Consider the following 9,766-nt stretch of genomic DNA (forward strand, 5'->3'; position numbering starts at 1 on the left):
CTAAAGACATGAGTCGGGTTCGAACCGGCACACTTCTACTAGGTATACTACGGATATCATTTGACTTATCCGCTGGGCCACTGAGGCACACAATCATGGTGAATTTCTGGGCTGCTTTAAAGTTGTCCTTCTGGAAATCAGTGTGCAAAGCAAAGTGTCACAGTTATGACTAATGTGGGATTTGAACCCTGGACCTGTGGCTCCCAAGGACAGCCTCTCATCAGTCTGAGCTAACTGCTGGATACTACTACACAGCTTTTTTGTTTGTTTTCTTCTTCTGAAATCGGTCTTGAAGGTAAAGATATGAGTTGGGTTAGAACCGGCACACTTCTACTAGGTATACTACGGATATCATTTGACTTATCCGCTGGGCCACTGAGGCACACAATCATGGTGAATTTCTGGGCTGCTTTAAAGTTGTCCTTCTAGAAATCAGTGTGCAAAGCAAAGTGTCACAGTTATGACTAATGTGGGAATTGAACCCTTTACCTGTGGCTCCCAAGGTCAGCCTCTCATCAGACTGAGCTAACTGCTGGATACTACTACAAAGCTTTTTTGTTTGTTTTCTTCTTCTGAAATCGCTCTTGAAATTAAAAGAGTCGGGTTTGAACCGGCACACTTCTACTAGGTATACTACGTATATCATTTGACTTATCCGCTGGGCCACTGAGGCACACAATCATGGTGAATTTCTGGGCTGCACACTGAGCTACTGGTTCCAGACAATTCACACTGCTTTTTTGTTTGTTTTCTTCTTCTGAAATCGGTCTTGAAAATAAAAGTATGAGTCGGGTTTGAACCCACCATCTCCCGATCATGTGGCAGCGTTCTAACACACTGAGCCACTGGTTCCAGACAACTCACACTGCTTTTTTGTTTGTTTGCTTGTAAGTGACACATCCAGAATGTATTTTTCAATGTATTGTTACTTAGTTCTTAAACATAAACTCATACAGTTCATGCCCCAGTGAGATCAGTTTGAGAGTCATACGGTTGTCTGTACCTCATTTCAACTGCCGAATCTCAGGTTTGAACCAGGAACCTTCAGATCTACAGTCTAATGCTCTCCCAACTGAGCTATTACAGCTTGCAAGTATCACATCCAGTATTTATTTTTACATTGACTGTTACTTGTTACTTCTTAAACAAAACAACTCATAAAGTTTTTCACCCAGTGAGATCAGCCTAAGAGTCATAGGATTTTCTGTACCTCATTTCAACTGCCGAAAGCCTGGATTGAACCAGGGACCTTTAGATCTTCCATCTAATGCTCTACCAACTGCGCTAATTCGGCTTGTAAGTGTCACATCCAGAATATATATATTTCAATTGATTGTTAGTTCTTAAACAAATAAACTCATACAGTTTTCCCCCAGTGAGATCAGCCTGGGAGTCATACGGTTTTCTGTACCTCATTTGACCTGCTGAAAACCGGTTCCATTTGTACACTGTCAAAGTAACTAACTTAATACTATCAACATCTATCTATTCTATAGTCCCTCTAAAACAGTGGTTCCTAAACCTTTTCTTGTCAAGGACCCCCACATTTACACTTTATTAACCCGTGGAACCTGAACCTGAACCTAACCCTAACCCTAACCCTAACCCTAACCCTAACCCTAACCCTAACCCCATAAGAGAAGATTGTTACGGATCTAGCAGTGATCTAGAATGATCAATTATATTAATAAAACGTCCAAAACTGTGAAAATTAAGAAAATGAAGTTGAAGAATCACTATAAATCTAAAACAGGTCAGAGTATTTGATCCAGTTGTAAACAAGGAAGTGGTCCGGGTTTGATTGGAGGAGACAATGTAATGAGCCCTAGGATTGGCTGAAGGCGGACCGATCTGATTGGCCAAGGAATCTGTCAATCAGAATGATTGGCAGATCAAAAACCAGCACCTTCCTACTGAGTGTGTTGGGTTTGAACTAGCACAATTCTACAAGGAACTCTACATATATCTTGTGATTTATCCACTGGGCCACTTAGCTTTGAGGATTTGAAAAAAATGAAAAAATGAAAAAAACGATGGGTTATAGCCCATCGTTTTTTGAATTTTTGAAAAAAATAATATCCTCGTTTTTCATCATTTTTGACCATGGGCTTTAGCCCATATCGTACGGCATAATATAGCACGCCGTTTTTCATCACTTTTGAGGATTTTTAAAAAAAATGAAAAAAACGATGGGTTATAGCCCATCGTTTTTTGAATTTTTGAAAAAAAAATATTATCCTCGTTTTTCATCATTTTGGAACATGGGCTATAGCCCATATCGTACGGCATACTATAGCACGCCGTTTTTCATAATTTTTGAGGATTTGAAAAAAAAAAAAAAAAAAAAAAAAAAAGATGGGTTATAGCCCATCGTTTTTTTAATTTTTGGGAAAAAGAAATATCCTCGTTTTTCATCATTTTGGACCATGGGCTATAGCCCATATCGTACGGCATACTATAGCACGCCGTTTTTCATAATTTTTGAGGATTTGAAAAAAATGAAAAAAACGATGTGTTATAGCCCATCGTTTTTTGAATTTTTGATTTTTTTTTTATCCTGGTTTTTCATATTTTTTACCATGGGCTATAGCCCATATCGTACGGCATACTATAGCACGCCGTTTTTCATAATTTTTGAGGATTTGAAAAAAATGAAAAAAATGATGTGTTATAGCCCAATTCAATTCAATTCAATTCAATTTTATTATAGTGTCAAATCACAACAAGTTGTCTCAAGACACTTTACAACTAACAAAGTTCCACCCAGAGCAAGCAATATTGCGAATTTGCGACAATGGTTCCTTTAGGAAGAAACGTCAGGCAGAACCCGACTCTAGGGTGGGCGGCCATCTGCCTCGACCGTGTTGGGGGGGGGGGGGGGGGGGGGGTAGAGGGAGAGAGAGAGATAGACAGAGAGAAATAGACAGAAATAGACAGGTGGGCTCCGTGGAGGGGTCTGGTCCACATCTGGTCGAGGTCGAGCTCTGTGAGGCCGGGTCCGGGTCACACTTCTGGACCATGGGCTATAGCCCATATCGTACGGCATACTATAGCACGCCGTTTTTCATCATTTTTGAGGATTTGAAAAAATAAAGAAATTAAAAATCATTAAAAAAAAAAAAAAAAAAGTATCCTTGTTTTTCATCATTTTGGACCATGGGCTATAGCCCATATCGTACGGCAGATGTGTTATAGCCCATCGTTTTTTTAATTTTTGAAAAAAGAAATTATTTTTCATGCCAAAGTTTGTGCTATTGCCATAGAGAATGCATTGGGCGTTTAAGTTAAATAACTCAGAAACTATAAAACATTTCAAAGTAAAAAGTTCCAGCATGTGTCTCCACAGTAAGCTGAATAATAAAAAGTGTGAATGGAGTTTCTAGGTGAAAGTGATTTTTGACGTGCTAATGTCTGCCATTGAGCCCCATTGTAAATTTGAAAGCACTATATCATATCATCATATTATAATTAACCGAATGTCTGTGTGTCCGTGTGTGTCTGTCTGTCAGAAACATTGCCGTAACTCATTAATGCCTGCTCCAATCACTCCCACTTTTCACACAGGCATTGACCATATGAATATGGAGGGCGTAACGAAGCCCTTTTTTTCGATTTGACACATTAATGATTATTAATTAATTTATTAGTCAATTACAAACGCACCCAGGCGCAGTACCCTTCACGACCACAGGGGGGGGCAAATATCTCACAACGGGTAAGGACTAGTATCTAAAACTATGAAACATTTCAAACCGTAAGATGAACCTAAGTAGGCTAGAATGGGGAATGATGAAAAACGGCATGCTATAGTATGCCGTACGATATGGCTATAGCCCATGGTACAAATGATGAAAAACAAGGATAAAAAAAATAATCAAAAATTAAAAAAACGATGGGCTATAACCCATCGTTTTTTTCAAATCCTCAAAAATGATGAAAAACAGCGTGCTATAGTATGCCGTACGATATGGGCTATAGCCCATGGATCCAAAATGATGACGTTCTCTCTAAGGCAACATACTTAAAAGTATAGCGGTGTATGAGAATGGGTGTTGCGGAGATGAGAAACATTAGCATGTTTTGCTAACAACAGAGAAGCCTACATACTTACACCTAGCAACCCCATTCTAGCCTACTTAGGTTCATCTTTACGGTGGACATGTTTGCCTGAAAAGGAATCTTTGAAATGTTTCATAGTTTTAGAAATATAGTGCTTTCAAATTTACAATGGGGCTCAATGGCAGACATTAGCACGTCAAAAATCACTTTCACCTAGAAACTCCATTCACACTTTTCATTATTGTGGGCTCGCCACAGCGAGCACACACTAGTTACTCTCAGTTTATATTTATTGTGGGCTCGCCACAGCGAGCACACACTAGTTATTGCCAGTTTATATTTATTGTGGGCTCGCCACATCGAGCACACACTAGTTACTCTCAGTTTATATTTATTATTGTGGGCTCGCCACAGCGAGCACACAATAGTTATTGCCAGTCTATATTTATTCCGCTTCTTTATTCCGCCGTTTTTTTGGCCACCTAACTACTTCCACATACTTTATGCTAGAAATTTAGTTCAAACTTCAAACTGTTCAGCTCTTTGCAGTCATTTATGCTAACATTTGAATTTTTACAAAGTTTTATACTTTTTAACTTTTTAACTTTTTAACTTTTAACTTTTTACTAAATATTCATTTTACATGCATGTTCTTTGGTCATTTTGTAGCCACACATGTCCTCTTTCACACAATGTGACCACCAAAGCACAGAGACATACAGAATGTGAACTACGGCCTTTTAAGTGACACAAATACAGTCAAGCTGCTCATTGACCTCCATTGTAAAATTCTTATGAGGAAATTATCGCGATGACAATTCTTAACTCGCTCTTATAACCACATTTTCGATCGTACCAACACCACAATCGCACATGGTGTACCTCAATATCTCAGGCCACTCACAGCGAAAAAAATATTTGCATTCGACTTTTACTTTTTGCGATAGAGCAATTTGTTCGGGCATAGTTTCCCCCCATTCAGGACCATTGTAAAATAGCCGATCTTCAAGTTCATAGCGCGCCACTCCCAGTCATAGTGCTGGGCTGCTGGCAGTCTTTTACACTTCCACAGCTGAGACATATAAGGGCTTAATTACAGGGCTGAAATTAAAGTTACAAGATCTCAATGAGTTGCTCTGCGATACCTTGTGGGCTTGTAGGTCTGCTATTTGTGCAATTGGATGGCCTTTACACAGCTCTCGCAAGCGCACGCACGCACGCACGCACGCACGCACGCACGCACGTCGCACGCACACACCCTGTCTTCCTATTGGCTGGCCTTTACACAGCTCTCGCAAGCGCACGCACGCACACACACGCACACACGTTTATAAAAAAAATACTTAAAAAAAAATAAAAAATAAAAATAAAAAAAAATAAAGAAATTGAAAAAATTTAAAAAATTTAAAAAAAATATATTTTTTTAAAAAACATTTAAAAACATTTAAAAATTAAAAACTTTAACTTTTTTTTTTAAACTTAAAAAGAAAAAACTTTTAATAAAGAACTTAATATATATATATTTTTTACATTTAAAGAAAAATCTTAGACCATTATCAATAATCATTGTGTTTATGCTTTTAAAGATAGGCCTATATGCTATTTGAACCTTCTTTTTACATGTAAAAGTATGCTATTTCTGTTTAGCTCATGAATGCTTTTATATGTATACTCCATTGGATTGACTCTTTTTTTTCATTTTCTTTTTTACCTTTTCTTAATTCATCAAGAATACATTGTAAAGCATTATTCATACATTACAAATCATTAGTAGACAGTAATACTTTACTTACTTTATTCTGCCACTTTTTGGGCTTCGTACTACTTCCACATACTTTATTCCGCTTTATGCAGTTATTTATGCTTATTCTTTTTACCAATTTTTATACATTCTTTTTTAAACTTTTCCTTCAGCTTTAATACATTTTCTACTGTACATTATATACATTGCGTCTTTTGGCGAGCCCACGCAGTTTCTGCAGGGAACTGCTTTCTAGTTTAACTTAAACGCCCAATGCATTCTCTATGGCAATAGCACAAAATTTGGCATGCTACTAGTCCTACATACTTACACCTAGGAACCCCATTCTAGCCTACTTAGGTTCATCTTACGGTGGACATGTTTGCCTGAAAAGGAATCTTTGAAATGTTTCATAGTTTTAGAAATATAGTGCTTTCAAATTTACAATGGGGCTCAATGGCAAAAATGATGAAAAACGGCTTGCTATAGTATGCCGTACGATATGGTCCAAAATGATGAAAAACTAGGTAAAAAAAAAAAAATCAAAAACGATGGGCTATAACCCATCGTTTTTTAATTTAATTTTTTTTCTTCAAATCCTCAAAAATGATGAAAAACGGCGTGCTATAGTATGCCGTACGATATGGGCTATAGCCCATGTTCAAAAATGATGAAAAACGAGGTTAATCTTTTTTTCAAAAATTCAAAAAACGATGGGCTATAACCCTTTTTTTTTTTTAATTAAAAAAAATTCAAATCCTCAAAAATGATGAAAAACGGCGTGCTATAGTATGCCGTACGGTAGGGGCTATAGCCCTTGTTCAAAAATTATGAAAAACGAGGTTAAAAAAATTATTCAAAAATTCAAAAAACGATGGGCTATAACCCATGTTTTTTATTTTTATTTTTATTTTTCAAATCCTCAAAAATGTTGAAAAACGGCGTGCTATAGTATGCCGTACGGTAGGGGCTATAGCCCATGTTCAAAAATGATGAAAAACGAGGATAAAAAGAAAATTCAAAAATTCAAAAAACGATGGGCTATAACCCATGTTTTTTGAATTTTTGAATTTTCTTCAAATCCTCAAAAATGATGAAAAACGGCGTGCTATAGTATGCCGTACGGTAGGGGCTATAGCCCATGTTCAAAAATGATGAAAAACTAGGTTATTTTTTTTTCAAAAATTCAAAAAACGATGGGATATAACCCTTTTTTTTTTCTTTTTTTTTTAAATTCAAATCCTCAAAAATGTTGAAAAACGGCATGCTATAGTATGCCGTACGGTAGGGGCTATAACCCATGTTTTTTGAATTTTTTTATTTTTTTCAAATCCTCAAAAATGATGAAAAACGGCGTGCTATAGTATGCCGTACGGTAGGGGCTATAGCCCATGTTCAAAAATGATGAAAAACGAGGTTAATTCTTTTTTCAAAAAATTTAAAAACGATGGGCTATAACCCATGTTTTTTGAATTTTTGATTTTTTTTTTCAAATCCTCAAAAATGATGAAAAAGTGGCGATACATTGCGTTTCGCATGTGTGCGTGTGTGTGTGTGTGCGTGTGTGTGGGCGCGCAATGCCTTTTACAATAATCTTACCCGTGTTTCTTCCTAAAATACGCCGTCTCTTCTCTGGTGGTCTCAGTCTATCTGAGGCTGGGTCTGGTGGTCTCTCGTTACCCAAACGTAGCGTTGGGTACGGGTTTTCCCGTGTAGGTTTCTTGTCCACGAAATGAAATGAACATACATGCACAACTTTAGGCATTTGTATTATGTTCAAGTTTCTTAACCACATTCTTTTTTGGTCCTTGTCTTTCGGGATGCGATAGAAATGATACCACTGCTGACAAGAACATTCTGATTTGGTTTGTGGATGAAACACTCCTCTTTTAGCCAATTGTTTAGTTTGGTCCGGTTGTAATGACATCCACGCGCAGCACACACTGTACCTGAGCTCTTCACCATTACTAAAGCAAACAGTACTCTAATGGGTCTTCCGAGTTGTGGTTTCATGTGAAATGTACCCAATACTGAAATCAATCAATCAATGAACGTCAGTGTTGTTTACTATTCGTTATTGTGAATGTGGCTGGGACAGTGGGAGGACAGTCTGGCCATGCAAGCGTGTAAAGTTTAAACAGTGTGACGCTACATCCGTGGTAGCATCCCACCGGATGGGCCGCACACACGACTCTGTCCCCAGAGCGTTGGCGGGGAAAAGTGTGAATAGGCTACACAAAGAGCACAGATGGCTCAGCATGAGCCAATTATTGTCTCCCAGCCTGAGCAGGTGTTGGAAATTCACTGGAAATTAGAAGCCAGAGTTGCCATGTCGGCTTATTATAAAAGAGTTTGGGATTCTGTGTCTGTAACATTGCGTGTAAATATAATTGATAGTTATTGCGGGTTGCGTTTTGTTGGGGCTTATTCCTAAAGTGTATAGTTGTTTATTTATACAATATAGCCGATCTGCAAGCTCACAAAGCATCATAGCTCGCTATGTGACGATAGTAGGCCTATACCCCAATGACCACTAGGTGGAAATGTTGAGCCATTGTATAGGTGGCAATGTTGCATAAATGGATAAGCAAGTTTCCAGGATTGGGGGAATTAGGCAAGGGAATGGGAATCCTTTTTGCGATTTCAGGTGGATATTTCTTCCGTAATGCATTTATAAAGTTGGCTATTTTTTTTGTTTTACCTATAAGGCCCCGTGATAATCATACAACTATATCCTGTGAATGAACTCCCTACCAACAGCCATTAAGACATGTGAATCCCTTGACTCCTTCAAAACCGCTCTCAAAGATGAACCTACGAACTGGGCCTCTGTACATTAAGTCTGAGCTCTCCCCACCCCCTTTCCATGCTGTGCATGTTTAAAAAAAATAAAATTTATAATATGATTTCTTGTTTGTTTGTTTATAGAAATATATTTGTCTATTCACCTTTTTCCTAGGCTGTGTGTGCTCCACTTCCTGTCGATTTGATCCAATGAAATCCAATGAAACTGGTCAGATGACCAATGATATCCAATGAAAAGGAAGTGGAGCACACACAGCCTAGGAAAAAGGTGAATACATGTTCTGATGAATTGAAAACGGTGGACCGCGTTGTAAACAAGTGTAATGCTTACGGTTCATTCATAGTCTGGATTTTTGGTGGTGAGATGACCACCGCTCCGGTGGTGAGGTGACCACCGGAGCTGAAATAACGTTGAGCGGTGGAGAGTAAAAACAGAGAAGGGCAGTGGCGGTGGTTTGCTCTTCACCGCGGCTCGTGACATCATGTTGTATTTCGGTGGTCACCTCACCACCGATGAAGCCAGACTATGAATAACGCTTTAATCACCGTCTACAAAGTAACAGTTTTTGTATTGCTTTCGTTTGAAATGTAGATCCATTCTACATTCTGTGAAATAAAAATATCAATCAATCAATCAATAAATCAACCAACCAATCCTCGTTAATAATGAACATGAACGTGAGAAACATCAATAACACTGTTATCCCCCATAATGATAAAGTTAAACCCAGCTCACTCACCGACTGAAATAATGATAAAGTTAAACCCAGCTCACTCACCGACTGAAATAATGATAAAGTTAAACCCAGCTCACTCACCGACTGAAATAAGTGGTAAATTCTTTATTTAATTGTGTGCAATACTTCTTCCAACTTTACCTGTATATGGCATGCATAAAGTGAGTGGCAAAGTGACTTTAACGTCGTTTAATGCAATCAGATAAGAGTCTTATATCGCGCCACTCGGTGGCGCGATATAAGACTTGTAGATCTGCTATTTTTAAATAGCTAAAGCACGACATGATGCTGACACCAAAATGGGTGCCCGGTCAGAATGGGTTAAAGGACAACTTTAGTTTTTTTAAAGCAAGGTTCATGTTTTAGGTTGTTTTTAGAGAAAGTAAAAGGTGAGTGTAAATTTATTTTCATTTGCTGCTTTCTT

Source organism: Protomyctophum parallelum (assembly GCF_964188405.1).
Source record: "Protomyctophum parallelum genome assembly, chromosome: 13".
Taxonomy (NCBI): Eukaryota; Metazoa; Chordata; class Actinopteri; order Myctophiformes; family Myctophidae; genus Protomyctophum; species Protomyctophum parallelum.